Below are 20,451 nucleotides of genomic sequence, written 5' to 3'. Positions count from 1 at the left end.
TTTGGCTTCACAAGTATTGTTCTTAGTTTAGTTTAGTTTAGTAGAAAAAAAGGATCAGGAGGGACACTCAAGTCCCCATCAAGGACCCTATAGATGAGGGAAAAAAAACTGAAGACACAAACACTCAGACCCGATTACAATGCTCAAAGTGCTTGTCCAAAGCATTCTTAAACCCATTGACACTACTTGCAAGTACAACTTTCTCAGGCAAACCGTTCCACTCATTCACAACCCTATTAGAAAAAACTAGTAGCCCTCCTCTGGACCTTTTCAAGTTTTTTAATTGTTGGTGTATTCTGTGTTGCTCAGCTCTTTGCACACATGTACGGTAGTTCTTAATTGTTGGTTTCGTGAGTTATTTCTTACAAGGCATATCAAAAAAGCAGTGTATTACAATTGAGAAACTATTGTTTTACTCAGTTTAAGTTCACGGATCGACTCTGTTTTGTCATCTTTGTCATGTCGTGGTCTATGTCTGAGACGTCTGTTCAGGCGTGGGCTACGTGCTGTAGATGAGACTTCATATAGGCCTCACGACAAGCCAAATGCACAATGACAGGTGTGGTTATATCAGGGAGTTGTTATAACAACTCCCTGCTCCCTGGTTATATGCATTGTACATAATTAATACGCCGGGACGGGTATGTGTTATACATTGTATGTAATACGTCTGGACGGGTATGTGTTATACATTGTATGTAATACGTCTGGACGGGTATGTGTTATACATTGTATGTAATACGCCGGGACGGGTATGTGTTATACATTGTATGTAATACGTCTGGACGGGTATGTGTTATACATTGTATGTAATACGTCTGGACGGGTATGTGTTATACATTGTATGTAATACGCCGGGACGGGTATGTGTTATACATTGTATGTAATACGTCTGGACGGGTATGTGTTATACATTGTATGTAATACGTCTGGACGGGTATGTGTTATACATTGTATGTAATACGTCTGGACGGGTATGTGTTATACATTGTATGTAATACGTCTGGACGGGTATGTGTTATACATTGTATGTAATACGTCTGGACGGGTATGTGTTATACATTGTATGTAATACGCCGGGACGGGTATGTGTTATACATTGTATGTAATACGTCTGGACGGGTATGTGTTATACATTGTATGTAATACGTCTGGACGGGTATGTGTTATACATTGTATGTAATACGTCTGGACGGGTATGTGTTATACATTGTATGTAATACGTCTGGACGGGTATGTGTTATACATTGTATGTAATACGTCTGGACGGGTATGTGTTATACATTGTGTCTGAGACATCTGTTCAGGTGTGGGCTACGTGCTGTAGGTGAGACTTTATGCAATGACAACCCAAAGGCACCGTAATGACTACGCTTTCCATGGACCGTCAATCTTCATTCCTACGATATGGCTCAATAATCCAGGTATATCGGTCGATCATTCATGTTTTCCACTTGTATTATCGGTAGCAAAACATGGTCGTTCGGTTGCATAACAGGTTTAGTGGGTTATACATTGTTTATAACACGTCTGGACGGGTGTGGGTTATACATTGTAAATGAGGCGTCTGGAGAGGTGTGGGTTATGCATTGTAAATGAGGCGTCTGGACGGGTGTGGGTTATACATTGTATATAGTACGTCTGGACGTGTGTGCGTTATGCATTGTAAAGGAGGCGTCTGGACGGGTGTGGGTAATTATGCATTGTAAATGAGGCGTCTGGACGGGTGTGGGTTATACATTGTATATGGTACGTCTGGACGGGTGTGGGTTATGCATTGTAAATGAGGCGTCTGGACAGGTGTGGGTTATGCATTGTAAATGAGGCGTCTGGATAGGTGTGGGTTATGCATTGTATATAATATGTCTAGATGGGTGTGGGTTATGCATTATAAATCAGAGGCGGATCCAGGGGGGGGGGGCGACCCGGCCCCGGCCCCCCCCCCTTTTTGGAAATCAGTTGCGTTTTTTGTATGTGGGAGTACTTCAAATTCCTAATAGGCATAACTTGGTGAAAGAAAAGCCTAATATATATCCAGCTGCTCTTCCCTGAAACGAGATCGTTTTTATTCCAAATTTGAAACTAAGGCAATTATCAGGCCTACGCGACATCACGTATTAATTAGATACGGCTCAGTACTATAGTGCTGACTATAACTGTCAGGGAAAATCAATGCACAGTTAGCAGGTATATCATAATTATCTGAATGAAAGGGGGTGTAGGCGGTTTTACACTATCTAACGCAACGTAGTCGCCAAGAACCTGAAGTATTTTTAAGGGAGGGCCCGAGGAACATGAACTTATCGCATGCCCCTCGTGGTGAAACATAATTGCACCTATTAGGTGAATTGAGTGTACTGTTAATAGTAGGAGAGACTAGTGTAGGTTCTTATGACCAACTAGACCGGTTTCTGCTCTCAAACTTTATAGGAGGAGCTTCATCAGTAGTAGCCTTTGAATATTTTATATTCGACCTGGGCGTCTCGTTCTCAAAATGCATCTATTTTCTGTGCACGAGTTTTTATGGACTCATAGTGCAGCTATAAGAGCATCTAAAAGAGCGTCGTGTGAACCTTGAGAGTCAGCTGATTCTTCGTTAGTATGAAACCTTGAGTTAATAAGTAAATCTTTGAGATTTTGAGCCCTTTTGTAGGCTAGAATCGGTTCTTTTGGAAACAGTTTGGATAATTCCGCGTGCAGGGGCGTAGCGAGCGGGGGGGGGGGGGGAATTTGGGGGTGTCACACCCCACAATAATTTGGTCGCTGTCGGGAAATTTTGGGTCTGTCGGCAACAGGAGAAAAGGTGAAGAGAGCGGAAGGAGAAGAAAGAAGGAAAGCTGAAGAGAGAAAAGGAGAACGGGAGCTTCTTTATCGGTTATTTCGATTTTCCAGTTCTTCATCTGATAAACTCATTCACCAATCCAATCACCCGACGCCTGCAAGTTAAAAACCTCTCGGCAAATAACTGATAATGTCACGGCCGTCAGTATAGCTACTGTAGCCAGGCTCAGCTAGACGAGTGCCAGAATCGCCGGCAACTCAGTGAAAGAAATGGAATTAAAGGCTTCCGTATAGGCCGCAGCCCATGAGTCGTGCTATCGTGTGACAACGTGTTGTTATTATCCTCCGTTCAGAATGACGTCATCGCAGATGTCATTCGTTCTCCGTGGAAAACTTAAGGACACGGCTCACGAATTGTACACAATTTTTAACGTTTCTCGCTTGTATATCAATGAATCTTGTTATTTCTCATTACCGGAAAGTTTTCTGAACATTTTCATCACGAAGTTTCACTATTTCAGCGATCGGTGAAATAGAAAACACAGTTCGATAATTGGTCCCAATTAATTCTTCTTCTGCCGACTGCCATAAAAATAATATCGAAATGGAAATTCTACGGTGCCAAATTTGACTTAAAATATGCACCAGATTGCATCTAAGGACGTTTCAAAACTAAAATTTTCCCTTAGACCCCTCCCCTATTTCACTCACATCTTCCAGATCCGTCGGCAAATCAAATCCTCCACCCCCCCCCCCCCCCCAACAAAAAAACCTTCGCTACGCCCCTGTCCGCGTGTTGTGAGATTAAGTGCCAATGTTTCAAAAGTACATTTTTCAAATGCGTGGTTTTGATATGGGGTGTATAGGTAAGCTTGAACACCATTGGTGGTTCCGTTTGTTTAGGTTTGGAAGTGAGGTATTGCCCACGGTTTTCAAATTTTATGCCTATCGTGGCTGAGGCAATTTCCTCTTTAGTTACGGAGTAACAGTTTCTCTGTGAACGCATTCTTTTTCTGTAAGAAATCAGTCTCATTGTTACATATAGACGTGCGTATCGTAAGACTTCCCCTTTAATGAATCCTTTAAAAGTGGCAAGTGGGTGTGCAGAGTTTCTGTCGAGGTATTGGAAGGTTTCCGTGGGTTTGGTGTAGACTTTGGTGTCTAATAACCCATTGGTTTCAAACCTTGGACTTTGAAGATTTTCAAATCTAGGTATGTTAACTCGGTTGTGTAATATTTCTACCGTAAACTTTAAGAAGCGGTGAATTTCATTCAACCTGTTTACTAGTTGTTCAAGTTCCTGAGGTGAACCGTCGTAAAGCAATAGAATTTCATCTCTATAGCGGAGCCATTTTAAGATTTTATTATCTGTCGGTAAAATCTGGTTTTCCAGTCTATGCATGACGATATCACAGATTTCCGGAGAGGCTTGGCTACCCATGGTGCAACCGATCTTTTGTAGATAGAATTGGTTATTGAACTCGAAACAGTTTCTTGTTAAAAATAAGTTCAATTAGTTTGCGCATGGATATGGAAGATATTTTATTTATTCCATATTCGCTTTTTTCCGCCTTTTCATAGACTTCTTGACATATATCTAATGCCTCCTCTTGGGGAGTATTGGTATACATGGCGACGACATCGAGTGTAGCAAGTACTACTGCTTTTGGTAACGGGGTGGCTTCCACAATTTTCAGAATGTGATTTGTGTCTTTCACATAGGTGCTTTGTTTTAATACAATAGGAAGCAAGAAATAGTCCACAAATTCCGATATTTTTTCGGTCGGTGATCCGTTTCCGCTTATTATCGGGCCCTCCCTTAAAAATACTTCAGGTTCTTGGCGACTACGTTGTGTTAGATAGTGTAAAACCGCCTACACCCCCCTTTCATTAATAAGTATATCATAATTATCTCATTGAATATATCTTGTTTTATGTTTTTTCTTGGGGTGAATCTGGTGTCATAATTTTCGCGCAAAAAAAAACAAATCGACGCAATAATAGTGTATCCATTGTACATGCACTGTTGAGCGTTGTTAAATATGTGTCTATCGAGAAAAAATATGTGCACAAAAAAGCGTGTCTGCAACGTTTCTGGTTTATCTAGTTTTTGGCGAAATGTTTCACCATTTTGCATCTACTGTAAGCACTCACAATTAACCAAAAATTTCCAAGGGGGGGGGGGGGAGGACAACCCCTCCCCCTAGACCCCTCCTCCAGGACGCAGATCACTAAAGTGCTACCATCGGGATATCGGCCCCCCCTTTCTCAAAATCCTGGATCCGCCCCTGTAAATAAGGCGTCTGGACGTGTGTGGGTTATGCATTGTAAAGGAGGCGTCTGGACGGGAGTGGGTTATGCATTGTAAATGAGGCGTCTGGACGGGTGTGGGTTATACATTGTAAATAATACGTCTAGATGGGTGTGGGTTATGCATTGTAAATGAGGCGTCTGGACAGGTGTGGGTAATTATGCATTGTAAATGAGGCGTCTGGATAGGTGTGAGTTATGTATTGTATATAATACGTCTAGATGGGTGTGGGTTATGCATTACGTATGAGACTTCTGGGCAGGTATGTCCGGGTTACTTATGAGACTATCGGGTATTGACTCTATATTGTATATGAGACGTATTGTAAACTATGCAACTACATACAGGGTACGGATTATGTTATTGTTTTACAGCGCACAAACAAACAGCTGACCTTTAACACAGCTGACTATTTAAGATTTAATCAAACTTGAAAGCTACAATATGTTGAAACATAAACTGTTCAATTGCTTAACTCCTGAGTAGAGGCAGAACTATCACAACACTGAAAAAAATGTTCATTTGTGCTTTAAAATGGTCGAATTAAAAACATAGGTTAATACATGGAGATATCTAATGAAAGATATAAACCAGGCAAAACGTAGAGACTAGTCATGATAAATAGTTAAACAACTGTGGAAGCATTTTCCATTTGGTGATGCTACTCAGCTTGACATTAAAGTAGATAGGCTCAACTACATAGTCACCCTTGCATACAAATTGTGACTATAAGTCCTTCACAGATATTAAGCAAGGATTAAAGTGTTTAAACTACATGAATATTTGATAAGCCTCATAAGCTGTTCGGAGCCGTTCGTTCAATATAATGAACAAAATAACTGTGATTCCACCAGCTTGCGAAGTCATGATTTAGGTCTCTAACTATATGAAATGACATATTGTATTCCAAATTTTACACATTTAGGAGAGTTAAAAGTAGTGGAGTAAACAGGGACACGCGTCCCGCATATCTCCAATGGTAATTGTCACTGTCTGTCCCTTGTTAACTCCAACGGGCCTCAGGATTAGTGCATACAGTACTAACTTGGAAATTAATCAGTATTATCCAAATAAATATGACCATTTAACTTGCACCACCAGGGAAAGCCAATTTCTAGTGCAAAATAGTTGTCAATCACATTAATAATTACTAGAATGGCAATACATTCGAAAACGATGTATAATTTGCATTACACTCTTTTAGAGAGTATGAATGAAGCTTTTATAATGATAATAAAAAGAAATATTGCATATTAATACAATGTCACAGTTTTTATGTACATGGGAGTTTTTGTAGTAATTTACAAATGGCAAAGGATAAATTCCCAAAGCAGCATTTTGGCTATTACGCGTATACCCAAGTGGCCGAAACAATAACAAGATAGCCGAAACCATAAAATCCATGCCCGATATCAGACTCTACAGGTTGCAGTACATTATTTAATGTAATATGCCAAAGGTCTAGTGGTCAAAGGGGGTCAATTGTCAAACTTGGCCAAATTTGTTCGAAAGGTGTGTCGCAAACTCCCGCCAAAACGTGAAACCGATGGGCTCCAGACTCGGTGGATAGGTGTGGGGACATGTGCCTCTGTCACTTATGATGTTAAAATGTCAAATAATTAAACCCAGAAATGTGTCCATTTCGCGCATGCCAAAGTAACAACAAGATGGCCCAAACCCTCGTGTCTTACAATGAAGGACTATGTTTAGAGCGTTACAGTCAATGTTAAAAGTAACTTTAAAGGATTGGGGCATTTTCTTAGAGTTGCTGGAGAGTCTAATTTAATTTATAAATTTACTGGCTATTCCCTGCAAATGTCAAATCCATTCCTTACAAGGGAAGTTGCTTTCAATATTTCATACGCCGATGTTCAAATGCCACCTGTTGGTAATGCCACCGGTCGAAGCTTCATTCCGAAATGCTCTATCAATTTCAGTTTGGTTCCTTTGTACTCCACGAGGAACTGATGCTTTTCTCGTATCATTTTTTCTTTTCGTTCACAACACTTATAGCACATCAAACATTTTCGTTATCCCAGTATATTCTCACCATCTTCTCACTGTGAAAACAAATTTAAACTGTAATCCTGAAAAGATCGTCACAGTAAGGCTTCTTGGCCTCACAATCCTTAAAAAGAAAAACACGTATAGTAAAAAGGCCTCACTTATACAGCTAGCTCTGTCAGTTTCAATAACCGTTACATCATAAATTAGTCAAACCTTGTTACACAGAACAACAGATGATTTTATGAAAAACTGTTAATGAAGACTGTTGGAATTCTTACGGTGGCATATTCGTATTAGAGTCTAATCCGCCCGAGTGTTCTCCGTTTACCCGATGACAGGAATTCCTTGTTTGAATTCTCTCAGTTTGAACTGGTGAATTAACTTCCTCAGAAAATGTATTTTCTTTAACACCTACAACAGTTTCACTACGTTTACGTTTAACAAGCTCGTCATGGTCAATGGTAGACACGGACCCTAGAATTTCCTCTGAACTTCTATATAAAGTACGAGGCTTTGCTCTGATTTGATTAGTATGTCACTTCCATATTTGATTTTAAACCTTAGTAACAATATCTTGAGCCCATTTCCTGTGGGTGCTCTAAAATATAATACCATATCCTCATACCCCACATAAAAGATCGAATAGCATGTATCGATCAACATCTGAAGCTTGTTTTCTAGCGTTCGAGGCATCTACTTCTGGTTTCAATAAGGAAAATCTAGTTGGAATTCTCTCCCAAAGAATATCTTTGCTGGCGTCGCCGTTGTTAGCGATTGGGGAGTACTTCTATATGAAAGCAAAGTTCGGTCAATTTTCGTTTGAATTTGAGCACTATAAAAGTAAGCTTTCTTCATCACCTGTTTGAAAGTGCGAACGAATCTTTTAGCTTCACCATTGGAAGCCGGGTGCTTACTAGCTGTTCTTATATGATGAATACCATACTGTTTACAAAAATCATGAAATTCTTTCGGCTATAAAGTGTGGACCATAATCAGATATTATTTCTTTCGGCAAACCATACTGTGCAAATGTTGTTCTTAGCTCAGTAATAGTTTCTGATGCCGTTGTAGATTTCATCAAAACGAATTCTGGCCATTTAGAATGAGCAACGACTATTATTAAATACATATTGCATAGGAAAGTACCCGGAAAATCGATATGAATGCGGAACCGAGGCATTGTAGGACAATTTTAATTAACATTAGTCTTGAGCGGGCACATTGAAACTGATTGACAAGCAGTGCATGACTCAACTAAGTGCTCCATTTTCAAATCTAATCCCGACCAATAAGCATGCATCCTTGCCAGTAACTTCATTCTAACCATTCACCATGGTGTACTGTATGCAATTCATATAAAACCTGATTTTGATAGCGAAAAAGAATTAACACTCGAATTGCTCTGCTTTAGTCAGTTTTCTTGAAGTATAAGAAATTTCCTTCTCACCTGCCTGAGTTGTATAAACATTACTGCTCCTATGCCTGTTGGCTAAGCACCAACAGCTAAATGTTATTTCTTTTGACTTATCAAAGTACGCCAGACCTTTTGCAGAAAACAAAATTTGCTTGACCTCCTCAAAGGCTTTTTGAAAATCACTTTACACTTAGTTAAGTACCCTTCCAGATGTAAACGCTGACGTGAATTTTGCAAAAATTTACGATAGTAGTTAATCATACCTATCATACCTTGCAATTCCGGACTAGCTGTTGTTTCAGGAGCATTAACAATTATTTCGACTTTACTAGTTCACGAACGGATACCGTTCGCAACAACCACCTGCAAGCCAAGATACTGTATTGAGTCTTGAAAAAAATGAATACTTTGCCTCTTTCAATTTCACACCAAAGACATCGAGCTTCTTAATGACTTGGTCTAATTTTCTGAGTTTTTCCTCATCATTTCCCCCTGTTACGATTATATCGTCTAAATGTCCACCAACCTCACTTAAACTAACTCAAAAGGGTAGTCTAGTGAACTGAAACAAACCCAAATTAGTGTTAATCGTAACATACTTTTGAGAAACGGGATCTAATACTATCTGTAAGTATGCATTCGACAAGTCAAGTTTTGAGAATTTCTGACTACCATTGAGTTGCGCAAATAATTCTTCTGGGAGAGGTAAATGATACTCCTGTCGGTGAATTACTGATTTAATTGTGACTTTGTAGTCACCACGCACCCTTATATTTCCATTCCCTTTTCTTACTGGAACGATACGGGCCGCCCAATCTGAAAAGTCTACTTTCTTTAAAAAACCTCTCAAACTAACCTGTTCAACTCATCAGAAACCTTGTCTTCCATGGCCTTTATTATTGGTCTTGGCTTGCAAAATTTAGGAGTTGCTTCTGATTTAAGCCTACGCTTAGCTTGAACAACTTTTACAGTTCCTAATTTATTTTCGAGTACATTACTTCTCGATAAAATATCATTAAGTTTGTCATTGACATTTGAGGGAAAGGACACATGATTTATCTCTTGCCAATTCAAAGGAAATAGTGTACACTAATTACTATCGAGAATGGCTGGACCATTGTCTTGAACTAAAAACAGTGGTAAACTCTTTTCCGTACCATTACACATAACATTTACCTACAATCGGAATTTCATCTCCTGTGAAGGTTTGGAGAATTACCATTGTTGTATTTTAAACTCCACGTCTTTGTAACAGTTTTTTCAAGAAATTTCGTTGGCATTAAACTTATAGAGATACAGCAGCCCCATTATCTAATTCCATAGTAACTTCGTTGCCTTCAACTACAACCTCAACTTCAATTGGTTTAAATGACGCAATTGCTTTACGTAGTACACCGTAACATCGTCGTCACTAATTTCTACCTCAGATTCAGAATTTGTCTTGTTCCACCTTTTTAATTTTAGAGCTTCGTTTACGTTTCCTGAATGCAGAAGCCTTACTTTCTTTACTGATATGCTTAACTACATCTGGGTTATGTCGGCAATCAGACTGTAGATGACCAACACGCTTAAACATGTGACATTTAAAGTCCTTAAAGTAGTCCTTTTTTTTATCAGTGTTCCAACTTTCCACAACATGAGCGTTGAACACATGTACTGCAGGACTTCTTCGCTCTTGGAGTGGGTTGGTCGCTGCGCGTAAAAAAGTCAGACTTCCGGCTCGAAGTTTTTCGAATGGTAAAGTTTCCATTGTCCCATCTGGTTGACAAGGATCCGCCATCCAGCGGCACTTGTAAGGCAGTTATATTCTGTTCGAGCTCTTTTAAAAGAGCGTCCATCGGGGCATGGGGTACTTCTTCCGCCAACTTGGTTTTCAACGCCTCTTTCAGACTATGTTGACAATTAACAATAGCTTGTACATTTACATAGCAACTGGCAGATGCAGGCATTAAAACGTACTTCATAAGAGACACAATTCCATCCATCAAATTAAGCTTTATTTTGATTTTGATGCTGATTTGACGATGATTCGATGATTCCATGGTTCGATGATTCGATGATTTGATGATTAAGATGATTTTGATTAAGAAAATCTTTCTCAGTTTGGAAGATACCATATTTTATTATTTATTATTTATTTACGATATTTAATGCCAAACATGGCGGCAGCCATTTTCTAACTATGTGATGTCATAATGCTTCTAGAATCTGAATGTTTTTTCCCTTTCCCTTCGTTTTTCTTTTAATATATGCTAGATAGATTATCAACAGGAAGTCAATGCCATCGTAATGTCATGTTAAAAGCTTCAATATGACAGAGAATATACATTGGTAATATATAATCATAAATAAAATTGAATCACTTGTTGCTCGATTATGTCATATTTAGCCTTGATCAAGTCGTCAGCCTTATAGGGGAAGGAATATGAAACTTGTTATATCTCCCAAATGTAATAAGATGTTTCCAAGCTGTTCAGTGGGGAAGTTTTTCATCACAGCTATGTCGATGAGGATTGATCGAATTTGAGTTATCCTTTAAGATTGTTAGATTCATATATAACAGTTATGTGGGGGCGTGATGACCAGACATTTTTTGTACTTGAATGGTTCTCTTGTTTAGAATGAATAATTTGCACAACTGCAGTGTTTCGTTGCTCTATCAAACGAGGCTTCAATCAAGAGATGTTCAACACGTTTTGTTAATCATTTGGTATTTCGTAACAAAGAATGTATTTGGACTTATACTACGGCTTCAAACCAGAGAATAATCAATCTTCATATCCGTATAGAACTAATGAGGAATCCTTTCAATTCCAGTTGTTTATTTCTTGATAACAACGATAGATGAGCTACATATATGAACGTCACTGTCGAAGAAAACTTGTTCAAGAGTAGTATGTTACCGAAGGAGCGTTCTGAAAAACAATATGAGGAGCCGGGGGTACCGTACGCTTTCTCGTGAAGAAGCCGCATGTGCGAATGCGAAAATTACCAAAATGGCTATGGATAAGGTCAACATGTAGAGAGGTTTTGTCGATGTTCCTACCTTTCATTTGATTTCTTGTACTAAAAAAATATCAATGGGGCAGGGACGTCGATCCATTTCATGATCGGAGGGGTACATTTTTGGATACAAGCTCTCCATGAATGCAATGCCCGTGAACAAAAGCAAACACGAATTGGCTGTAAGATGTACCTCCCTCTACACCCCACCGCCCTCTTTCCCTCTACCCCGCATACACATGTTTCCTGGGAGTATATTAGGTCTGTGGCGTACGTAGCTATCAAAAGTGAGTGTGGTGGTGGAGGGGAAGGGGAGGAGCCGGTAGCCAGTTTGGGGATCTTCCCAAGAAGAATTTACTATTGTAGATGCTGCTGTGACCCACATATGATTTCGACTATTGTATCTCAAAAGTTAGCTTGTTTTCGAATACTCGGAAATTTTGTCATCCTGTACTTGAAAACTCAAGTTTCTCGAAATTGCGACCTGTTATTTTAATGAACATTCTAATATGTATAAGTTCGACTACTTCATCTTCTCTTCCACTGCCACTATTTCGAAAAAGTGGAAATTTTGATACAAAGGGTCGACGTTTTGACTTTCTAGTAATGTGTAGTGTAGACTACAACGTAAGGTGGTTTAGTGGAGGCTACAACGTAATGTGGTGCGGTGTAAACTATAAGGTTAGGTGGTGTAGTGTAGACAACAATGTTAGGTGGTGTAGTTTAGGCAACTAAGGTAACGAAATGTCTATGATCGATCATTTTGAATCTTCGGTGTTTCCTGAGAAAGGTTGACGACTTAGAATGTCAAGATTTGGACTTTTTATCGAAATTTTGAGAAGGTCGAACATTTGGCGGATAATGAGGTGGGCCTAGATGACATACTCTGCTACTTCATTTGTTAATGCAAAGATCCAACTGAATGACCCGCACTGACGTAGCATGCATATCTAGTTACAAAAGCCTGGAGGAGAGGGGAGGCGGGGGAAGGGGGCATGAAACATATTTCTGTTCTGTAGTATTTATTACTATAAAGTATTTGTTTGTAAATACTAATGTAAATTGACACAGGCCACGTTTTTCGGCGATACGATCATTATAACTTTTGAACAAGGCGATCAAATTCTATGCTTTATTCAATAGGCTACAGTTGTTTTAATATTCATTTAACAATAACCTTTTTGGACAATTTGAAACATACTATCCAAACTACATCGTATTTATTGTGTTGTTTATACATTCACTAACATATACTTTTGGGGCAAAAGTGTAAGTTTTTCAGTTTTTTATTTGGTTAACGACAATCATGCAAACTCTATAATGAACTTTTCGACCTTTTTTTTTCGTCAGCAGTCTCACTGTTTGTCACTTCATTGTTCCAAAGAGAACGCTATATAGATTAATGAATTATTACTCTTTCAGTTTACAGCCATTGGGAGGAATACCTCTTCCTCTCACTGTGATTGATGGAGAAATATGATATGTTAATGGGGGTTATTATTAATGCACGGCTTACCTTCTTCAAGGTGCTCATCTGCCGCGGTTAATGACTAGTTGTGGTCAAGAATACCAAGAATATTTACACGAGCGAAATCTCAAGATCTAGAGCTTTCTACATTGCTGACGTCCGCGTGTGTTTCCAGTTGAGTTTGCAAGATTACCCTAATGGGGAAAACAACTCACAGTGGTCTTAAGATGTTATCAATACAGTTTTTTAGGCTGCATTGAAGATATGCCTTTATATGCGTTTTTTTTTTATATTTTTATATAAGTATAGGAACTTCAATTATACTTTTTCAAATCATTTACCGCATTGGTATCAGTCACTGGGTTGTTATATATGTTCAGCAAACCAAAGTATGCATAACCAAATCAATGTTGTATACACAGATTGGGAGGCACCTTTAAGATGGAGAGCACTTTCGTCATCATTTGACCTTTTTCATGTCCATTATCCCCCAAAAAGAACACAAGATTTATTAAGTAGTAATTCATAGTCGCAAGTACGTTCACATATCAAACTGTAGTAATCTTAATTTGTTTTGTTTTTTAATCTGCCTTAGAATCCGTTTCGTGTAACCTTTCGCTTCTAGCTGAGCATTTTTGACAATTTATGGCTTTTACGAAATTTGATATTTTTTATCCATTGTCCGAAAACAGCACGATAACATACTGCATAAGGCTAAAAGTACTAACAGAAAATGAAAGAATATTCTAAAATCAGACGATATCTGTTTACTTATTTTGTTTCCGTTTGCCTTAACCCGACGAAATCATCCCAAGGCTAATAAATAATGTAAAAGTATAGGGAAGACGCGTCGTCAATGCACGGGTATTAACACGTGAATTAATCAAAGTCACGTATACACTTTAACACTAGCTAATCAAAGGTTTTTACACAACTCTGGGGTTGGTGATCATAAATAAAGTTCACTTACTAGGAAAAACAAATAAATTTGCATCCACAGCAAATGTATCATGCTTTGTTCTTTTCTTTTGATTAATTATAATGATTTTGATTCATACTCATGAATCTGCTAAAAAAACAATTTGGTGCAACTGACATGGTATTTAATTGGCTAAAATCATACCTTTATCCTAGTCGACTCAGTGTTATCTCATTTAACTCTGCTGTTTCAAAACCTATTGATTTGCGATTTTCAGTCCCACAGGGATCTGTAGCAGGTCCAATTATATTTAATTGTTATGCCAGCACGTTGGTGGAGTCGTTTTTTTCATGAGAGCTTTTGTCGACAACAGGTTGATATCATTGGTTACGCAGACGATCACTCATTTTACACGGAGTTTACATCTGGCAACACTGCAGAAGAGCAACATGCTGTCTCTGTTCTACAACACACATCATCCAGTGTAAACACCTGGAAGACTGAAAATAAACGACAGTTCTATAACAACAAGACTGAGACTAGTTCTATTTTGGTGGGTGATACTATTGTTGACGTTGTTGACTCTGTTAAACCATTGGGTGTTCAGCTTGACACTAACTTGTCTCTGAAAAAAACATATTTCTGAGAAATGCAGGATTGCTAGTGGCAACCGTAACGAAATCATACTGATTCGTAAGTTCCGTGATTGTGAAAGTTGTAAATCTGTGGTCTTGGGTCTCGTAATATCTCATCTTGACTATTGTAATGCTTTACTGATCGGTTTACCTGCCTCTACCCTGCTTCCCTTACAGTCTATACAAAACCGAGCTGCAAAATTGATTCTGTGCAGAAGAAAATATGACAATGCCAGGGACTGTCTTTTGACTTTACATTTCACACACACACACATACACATATATATATATATATATATATATATATATATATATATATATATATATATATATATCGTAATGAGTTGGAAAATCAAGAACAGTGAAAAAACTTTCAGCCTCCACCGGGATTCGAACCACGGGCCTTCCGCTCTGTACGCGGACACCCTAACCACTAGGCTATGGACGCTGATTGTATGTACAGAGGTTCGAAACCGGTAAGGAAGGTCGTAATTCCATTTTAGGCGTTAATTGTTGCATTAACATAAAATATATATATATATATATATATATATATATATATATATATATATATATATATATATATATATATATATATATATATATATATATATATGTAAAGTGAAATGTAAAGTGAAAAGACCGTCCCTGGCACTGTCATATTTTCTTCTGCACAGAATAAATTATATGATATTGATGATGATATTGATGATGATGATGTTGATGATGATGGTGGTGGTGCTGGTGGTGGTGGTGATGGTGATGATGATGATGATGACGACGACGAAGACGACGACGACGACGATGACGATGACGATGAGGATCATGAGGATCATGATGATCATGATAATCATAATCTGTGATTGCTATGCCCCATTGCTTCAAATGTCACCGTTTTGATCCACTCGGCCACACCATCGGTGATATTTTGAAGGCTCAAGCCAACATGTTGGTACAATGTAGTACGAGGTTTATTGTGTAACTCCTTTTTGTAATGTTGATAGCTTGTGGTGGTTATAGCTGAATGCTTTCAATAACACCACCACCTTGCTTAATAAGCACCACTTCCTTGTAAATTTAGCACCGGCTACATGTTCTGTAATAAATTTGTAAAGGACGCTGCGGTGGTGGCTGTTATAACCAGGGAAAACCCATGCTGCTGCAACCAGTAACCACGTGCCGACACAAAATAATTCATTTGATTGACCACGATCTGCAAAAATAGGAAATGCTGTATGAGTCAATTTCCGAGATTGTAGCAACTTTCCTTTGTCTAGCGATACCTTTATTCAAATTGACCGACTCTTTTCTTTGAACGTCTGAAACATCAATATCTCCATTTTTGCACCATAGCCTATGTACTTCCATCTATGCACATTCCATCCAAGTCGCAAAAAGCAAATCCTCAGTGGTAACATATTTAAACGATTTCAGAAAAGAACTGATGCACGCAGCCTCTGTATGGAGGAGGAATATGTTAATTAAAGAGACTAGAATTCCAGGATACTTTAGGAGATTATTGCTTAATATGTACTTGTCAAGGCCGGATTTACCACTAAGACAGATTGGCCTGGGCCCATGGCCTTTTATCTAAAGGTCTCTAAACCTAGAATATAAAATAAGGAGAATAGAAAATGGAAAACTTGACAAGCTCATTGTTCGATTGCCCTTCATGTATTTTTGTATAATTACGTTTACACATTTTTGTACTTCTGAAGGCTACTTAGACCTAGGCCTAATGCAACGTGGTAATGTTGCTCTTTGCATATTACTACAGTACTTTATTGCAGCACCGTGGCTATGTTGCTCTTTGCTACACCACTGGTATAGCTTGTACATATTAAGAGAATATCTTTGCCCATGCACCATTATCTCATAAGCATTATGTACAAAAAATGTCGCGATTGTCTGTTTGATTTTCATATAGTTTTTGTTTTAACGTCATTATATACTGTGTTGTTTAAATACAGGATACAATACGTATATCTCTCGCACAGGCGCTATTCGTGCTTGATTTTTTGGCTAACAGTCTTCCAGTAATCACATCATGTGTTCTTTTTCTATTGTAAGAATATTTAGTCGGTTAATTAAGTATGTTTAACATATTTTTGACGTTAAAAGATTTTGTTTGATGGCTAACAGTCTTCCAGTAATCACATCATTTGTTCTTTTTATATTGTAAGAATATTTAGTCGGTTAATTTAGTATGTTTAACATATTTTTGACGTTAAAAGATTTGGTTTGATGTACCTATAAATCATATATCACATCGGTGTATCTTTGTGTGTTGAATTATTTTCTCGTTGTGATGTTTTGACGTAATGTTTGCAGGTGATGACGTTAAACAGTTCTACGGAGTCACATCAGGTTCTTGTCTGCTAACATTGCGTTGTTCTTTTCATTCAATGATGACGGATTATTATATTTTTGACGTTATTATTTACTTGGGTTACGGGGGGGGGGGGGGGGGAGCGGGCGTTTACAGGAAATTTTATCATACTTTATCATCATCATTTTATCATCTTCAACTGTCTCTTGTTTGATACCCTAAATTTGCACACAAAAATAGTTCTGTTATTATTCATATATATACTTGCTTGTTGTCATTTATATATTATCTGTGTTATAGGAAACATATATATGTTGATAGGGGTTCTTGAACAACAAGACTTCCTTTGCATCAAGGTTTTATCCTCTAGTATACTTTAAAATGTGCAAAATAGTTATAAATATAACATGAGCTTCCGGGTAGGCCTACGCCAATGAGATAAATAATCACGCATGCGCTATACCTTCTTAGAGAGTAATCAATTGCTATTGGCTAATCATTATCAGTGCCGCGTTCTACTGAGAGTACTGAATCCCTTCAGCGAAGCTTTCTGCTTGGGGAGAGTTGACGACAGTACAGAACTCACCGTTTCCTCGCTAAGAATTAAGTATAATTATTACCAAGTTCTAATTGGTTTGGTAACCATCATGTTTCAGATTACTGTCAACTGCGTGTAACACTCATTATTACCATTGCTTCTGACACACAGAGAACTGAGCAAGCCGTTGATTTTCTAAGTAAACTTTGATTTGTGTCAAGTTGATGATGTTTCGTAAACTCTGCAAGTGACAATGGGAATCGGTTAATCTGGTCAGCGCTAACTGTGTGTATTTGTATTTGTATCTGATGACAATAATCGTTAACCAAGGAACAATACAGCGATTAATCAGGTAACTTAATCCTTCTAATATAACCTTATAAGGAGGTTTTCTAATATAACGCATAACTTTATGATTAACTATACATATGTAGCTATATGTTGTTTCGAACATTGAAAATGCAATGTAAAGCTGTTTCTCAGATTCCAAATAACTGTTGACCAGGTCGGTGTATTACTATTTTGCATTATTAGGGTCGGCAGTTGTATTATTATCACTAGGTTCGTTATTACTGTCCACATTACTAAGAGTCAACATTATAGTTAGCATTTACTGTTAACATTTTACGTATTGTCGGGTTGATCTTGGCAAATCCCCAATTCTCTGTTAACGTTATGTGACCACAACGATAACATTGAAAAATTTATGCGAAGCTGGAGAGGAGCTTTTTTTTTGTTGTCTTTTTGTCTTATTATCTTATTGTTATCTCAATACATTACATGTATAGAGATATTGTAACAGTAAGTGGGACTCTCCCTTCTCTTAAAAAATTTTCAGCGTCTTCATACAAAGCTCTTTTTCTCTGGAATTTCCAGAGCAAGAATATATCATATAGACCAACAAAAGTTACTATTTTTTATTCGAGAATTTTATCTCATTCTATGACTTTTTCACCGACTTATGTCCAAATCGGGGCAAATCGGACTGAAAAACGATTGAAACACACCCTTTTTGCACACGCTCCAAAACTTGTTTGTAGGGAACTTTTGCCCACGTTTTCCTGCTCATTTGTTAATTATTATTCGATGTCTTATGGTTTATTATGGGCACGTGACATATTACTTCTCAGCGATTGGTTTGTTATCTGCGGTTGTTAATGTTTTATGAATAAGAATAGAATAGAATTGTCTTTCAACAGTGGTATTGTCTAAGATAGGGTCCTATTTATTATATATTTTATTAACATTTTAAACTTTCATTTGTTTTTACAGGTAGGTATGAATAAGAATTTTACTAGATGTAAATGACATTTTATGGCTTTTATTTGCTTTATTTGATGTTTAAATGATTTTTCTTTCTTAAAACAACACTGAGCTGCCGCCCCTACTTTAAGTAAAAAGGTCCGTTTTTGATGATTAAGCCCCGCCTCCAAGTCTGGTTTGTAGCAGATTGGCTATGACTCATGACAGCTACATGTTAGATATACGAAAATGGCTACCCTCGCGACCAATTTTCTGTACTGTAGTTAGGTACGCAAGGTAGTATTGAATGCTAATTACATATACACATTGTGTACTGTTGAATTTTACGTAGTGCATTTAATTTATATTAGGCCTTCGTTTTTGTAACATCCATTTAAGGACGGTACTGGTGTTCAGGTAGCTTTTCAGAGCAAGGGCCATGATAAGTTTGTTCGATTGCCCTTCATGTATTTTTGTATAATTACGTTTACACATTTTTGTACTTCTGAAGGCTACTTAGACCTAGGCCTAATGCATTTAAAAAATATATACTGTATAGGCCTAGCCTAGGCCTATTACTATTATTAGGCTTCCAGTGATAGCCACATTAGCATTGTACTGGTGTTCAGACAGCTTTTCCTAGGAAGGACCAGGGTAAGTTTGTTTGATGGGTACGTATAAAAGAGGAGCCAGCCATAGCATCACAACTTTTATAAGACTATAAAAATTGTATAAGGTTATGTTTTATTTATAAGGATATAAGATGTATAAGGTTGTAAGAAGTATGTTTAGCTTTCTTTTGAACCTGTGATGTTTGACATAAAATTTACAAAGAATTAAAATAAAATAACAAAATGGAGAGGAACTGAGGTGGCTATTAGGGGAGGAGGAGGCCACCCATCACTTTCAAAAAAAACTTGTAACCTTCTTTTACATTATTTTTTCCAAGTCATAAATCCATGAAATCTTCATGTCAGAAAAATTGAGATGGAAAAACGTGGGTTGTTTTGATACTTGGAAGTGGACACAGTTTTGATGGTAGTCACCCCTACAGTAACATACAGTAGGTCGATAGGCCTAGCTCTCAAGGCGGGCATCAAGAATATGGTCGAGTTCGCCTCTTCTAATTTGGCCGTTGTCATTGACGTCAAACTATATGTCCAAAAAGTCCAACAGAGACTGACCCGAGATGAAGGGTACCACATAAAAAACAAGTTCTTAGGTATTCTATGACATTACTAAACCTTGCAACGTCGTTCTTTCGACAAAGGCAATGAGCGCTAAAGGCAACACCAGTGCTGCCAAGTCACCCGCTTTGGGCGAGTGTCACCCGCATTTTCCGGTCGTCTCCCGCTCACCCGCCCACCTGTCCGAATCTCCCGCATTTTCCAAAAAACTCCCGCATTTTTGAAGAATCTCCCGCATTTTAGGCCCACAGAGTTTTTCCTGTGAAAGTGTATCATTGCTAGCGTGAAATTCATTTCATCACACCAAAATGCGAATTATCTCAGAACCGCCAGGATCGGAAATTACTCAAAGCCGATCGTGCTAAATATGCCCGGCTGAAAGCAACGTTACCTATACGATTCGTGAAAAATAATACCGTTACGACACACGTGAACGCTACAGTGTCCGCAAAATTTCAGAGATTTTTTTTTTATTTCAAGATATTTTTTCCTCTGGAATGAAAAAAAAATAGACACAATACAAATATGGAGACAGTATAGATTCAGCTTAGATGACCCGGGAAGTGATGTTTCCGGCCATCTGAGGGGAGTAAGATCCCAAAATTTTCTTGTACGCT

General features: G+C 38.1%; 1 protein-coding gene across 3 annotated transcripts in view; it reads left to right on the top strand.

The window, feature by feature from the left end:
- LOC139965606 (visual pigment-like receptor peropsin) overlaps window positions 1-20,451 on the top strand; it is a 51,585-nt gene that overhangs the window by 20,686 nt on the left and 10,448 nt on the right. The window contains exon 1 of one of the 3 annotated variants that reach the window (XM_071968145.1): window positions 17,449-17,757. The exons of the other annotated variants lie outside the window; for them this stretch is intronic. The gene's annotated coding sequence lies outside the window, so the exon portion shown is untranslated. Of the gene's footprint in view, window positions 1-17,448; window positions 17,758-20,451 lie in introns of those variants that run through there. 3 annotated transcript variants of the gene reach the window in all.

Source organism: Apostichopus japonicus, chromosome 3, assembly GCF_037975245.1.
Source record: "Apostichopus japonicus isolate 1M-3 chromosome 3, ASM3797524v1, whole genome shotgun sequence".
NCBI lineage: Eukaryota > Metazoa > Echinodermata > Holothuroidea > Aspidochirotida > Stichopodidae > Apostichopus > Apostichopus japonicus.
The sequence above is the reverse complement of the archived record's forward strand: the minus strand, read 5'-3'. Positions and strand labels throughout refer to the sequence as shown.